The sequence below is a fragment of the Bos indicus x Bos taurus genome, chromosome 20, assembly GCF_003369695.1.
Source record: "Bos indicus x Bos taurus breed Angus x Brahman F1 hybrid chromosome 20, Bos_hybrid_MaternalHap_v2.0, whole genome shotgun sequence".
NCBI classification, from domain to species: domain Eukaryota; kingdom Metazoa; phylum Chordata; class Mammalia; order Artiodactyla; family Bovidae; genus Bos; species Bos indicus x Bos taurus.
In genome coordinates, this window is record NC_040095.1 from 31660692 (window position 1) to 31664641 (window position 3950).

Here is a 3950-nt window from a genome sequence, read left to right on the forward strand (position 1 = left end):
TTGATTTGTGGTGGCCATAGATTTCAAGGATGTTGATGCATAACTATATTTACTTGCTTTAAACAGATAAGTGTACAAGTTCAAACACATTATAAAAGTGAAAAGTGAAAATCGCTCATCAGTTGTGTCCGACTCTTTGTGCCCACATAGACTGCAGCTTACCAGGCTCCTCCATCCATGGGATTTTCCAGGCAAGAATACTGGAGTGGGTTGCCATTTCCTTCTCCAGGGGATCTTCCCAACCCAGGGTTCGAACCCAGGTCTCCCGCATTGCAGGCAGACGCTTTACTGTCTAAGCCACTAGGCAAACCCTACATTTTTATAATCCTTTCCCAAATCTCATGATTTTGATATCCTATTTTTACATCTTCATGCTTATCTTTTTACTGTTAATTGTAGTCATCACTTTTATAAAATGTTTTTTTTTTTTCAATCTATATACTGGCTTATTTAAGTGATCATGAATCCTTTTTATATTTGCTTCTCCTATTGTGATTTTTTCTTCTAGATTCTTCTTTTTTTATTTAGAGACGACCCTTCAATATTTCTTTTAGGATAGGTTAAGCTTTGCTGAATTCTTTTGGTATTTTTAAAGAGATTTATAAAGAATTTATAAAGATAAATTCTTTTTTTTTAAATTTTATTTTATTTTTAAGCTTTACATAATTGTATTAGTTTTGCCAAATATCAAAATGAATCCGCCACAGGTATATACGTGCTCCCCATCCTGAACCCTCCTCCCTCCTCCCTCCCCACACCATCCCTCTGGGTCGTCCCAGTGCACCAGCCCCAAGCTTTTATCTCTTTCTATTCTAAATGATAATATTGCTGGGTAACATATCCTAGGTTTCAGGTTTTTCCCTTTCAGGACTTTGAATGTATCATGTCATTGTCTCCTGGGCTACAAATCTGCAAAGAAATCAGCTGATAGCCTTACGGGAGTTTCCTTGTAATTAACTCTTTGTTTTTCTCTTGCTGTCTTTATATGTTAATTATATGTCTTTATATGTTAATTATATATTTCTCTTTAATTTTATATGTTAATTATATGTCTTCGTGTGGGTCTGTTTGGGTTCATTGTATTTGGGACTGTCTGTGATTCATGTTCCTGGGTATCTTTTTCCTTTTAGGTTTGGGAATTTTACAGTCCTAATTTCTTCAAATACATTTTAGACGACTCCTCTCTCTCTTCTTTGGAAATCCCTATCATGCATAGGTTGGCATGTTTTATGTGATCCCATAGATATCATATGTTCCTTTCATTTTTTTCATCTGTCTGTTTGCTGTTCTGATTAGGAGGTTTCCATTATTCTATCTTCCAAATAACTTACTTGTTCTTCCATGTCATTTAGTCTGCTCTTCACTGTGTGTAGATTGATTTTTATTTTGACAATTGAGTTGTCTATTTTTGATTGGTTCATCTTTATGGTTTCTAGTTCCTTGTTACAGTAATTTGCATTTCTGTTGACAATCATTCTTGAGCGTTTCTATTACCTCCTTTTTTGAACTCAGTGTCTAGTAGGCTGGTGATGTCTGTTTCATTCTTTCAGGTGATTTTTCTTAGTCCTTTAATTCAGAGTAGTTTCTCTGCCATCCCAGTTTACTTAAGTTTTTCTGCTGCTGCTAAGTTGCTTCAGTCGTGTCCGACTCTGTGCGACCCCAGAGACGGCAGCCTACCAGGCTCCCCTGTCCCTGGGATTCTCCAGGCAAGAACACTGGAGTGGGTTGCCATTTCCTTCTCCAATGCATGAAAGTGAAAAGTGAAAGTGAAGTTGCTCAGTTGTGTCTGACTCTTAGTGACCCCATGGACTGCAGCCCACCAGGCTCCTCCGTCCATGGGATTTTCCAGGCAAGAGTACTGGAGTGGAGTGCCATTGCCTTCTCCGTAAGTTTCTCTAGTTCTATGAATTTAGGAGAATTCAATTACCTACTGTGGGCTTGAAAGGGTATTTTTATGTGGTAGCATCTCTGTGTGGATTGTGTGTGTTCAATGTTTTTGGAGTGTGGGCTGATTTTGGTATGGATGCCAGCCACATCTTTCCTCAGAGTGCTGCCCATTATCCCCTTGATTGGTGTTGGTGGACTTAAAGCCTATACAACATGTGAGACCAGGTTTTCTCTCTGTGCTGTGGCTCTCTCCACCCTGTCAGGGATGGGGGGTCTACCCTCCAGTTGTTGCAGTAGAAGCCCTGAAGGTTAGGTTTGCTCAGGCGCCATTGCCCTTGAGTGCATTCCCTGTCTCAGAAGAGGCAGTTGCTGGCACAAGTGTGGTCTGTGGACCTTTGCACTACATACGGAGGCATCCATGGTTCTGCTCAGTAGCAGCCCAAAGTGGCATCCCTTTCTCTGTTGCGTTTGCACTAGATTTAGTGCAAGCCTGTGGTGTATCTCAGTTTTTTTATCCCACATTTTCTTTATCAGTTCATTTGTCAGTGGACACTTAGGTTGCTTTCATATCTTGGTTATTGTGAGTAATGAACAAGAGAGTGCAGATGTCTCTTTGTGATCTTGTTTTCAATTCCAGAAGTGGGACTACTGGATAAGATGGTAGTTTTATCATTTTTTCTAGCTCCTTTCTGGAACTGGAGTGCTTGTATTGGCATTTTGACATTAATATTAATTTTGTGACTTTCATCATGGTTAGTAAAGTATGATTCTCAAGTTTCCACATCATTAAGCTGGGAATTCTCTGCTGGCTCAGATGGTAAAGAATCTCCCTTCAATGCAGGAGACCCAGGTTCCATCCTTGAGTCAGGAAAATTCCCTGGAGAAGGGAATGGCTGCCCACTCCAGTATTATTGCCTGGAGAATTACATGGACAGAGGAGCCTGACAGGCTATGGTCCAGGTGGGGTCGCAAAGAGTCAGACATGACTGAGCTACTAACACAGCTGGGAGTAATAGAATTTACTTTATAGGATTGTTGGGAGGATAAAATAATTTCATGTGTGTAAAATGTTTAGAAAAGTGTCTGGGACATAAGTGCTTAATAAATATCAGCTAGATATGCTATCTAGCCATTATGAAGAATGTCATCCATTAGATGGAATTTTCAGGTTTTGTAGACTCAGTGGTGTGCTGGAGCTGGTTTCAATTGTCTTATGAGGGAGAGCTGATTGTGCAATTTCTTCCTGACTTTGTGTTCAGTGATGAAACAATGATGGCTTAAAATCAGTCACATTGGGAGTACTGTATTCACAACCAACAGAAATTTGCAAATACTATGAATCTGGGCTCCCTCCCACCCCCTACCTCTCTGCACTTAGTTGTTAAACATTTACTAGCACAATGCTGCTTATGTTTATCAGAAAAACTTTTATCTCTAGCAGGTGATTCTTTGGATTCATGGATACCCTGAAACAGTTTTCCATTTTCTTCACACTGAGTAGGATCAGAAGCTTTTCTTCTAATCAAGAAATGTTACAACCTACACTGTTTTTATTTTTTAAAAATTATTTATTCTTTTAAGTTTTTAGTTATTTAATTTGGGGGGGCTGTCCTGGGTCTTTGCTGTGCATGGGCTTTCTCTAGTAGTGGAGAGCAGAGGCTGTTCTCCAGTTGTGGTGCATGGGCTTCTTATTGCAGTGGCTTCTCTTGTTGCAGAGAATGGGCTCTAGGATTAGTGGGCTCAGTTGTTGTAATGACAGGCTTAGTTGCAGAATCTTTCCAGACTAGTGTTGAAACTCATGTACGCTGCATTAGCAAGAGGATTCTTAACCACTGGATCACAGGGAAGTTCTACACTGTTTTCAGAATACTGGACTAGTCAGGAGGTCTGTGCTTCTTTCCTGGCTCTAACACTTATCAGTCAGTTAACTCTGGGAAAATATGTTAGATTTCCTGAGCCTTGGTTTTCTTGCCTGTGAAATGTTAAAAATAATGTCTTAGTTGCTTACAGATTTATGTTTAAATGAAGCAATACATATGAAAGTACTTTATAAAATTAAAACA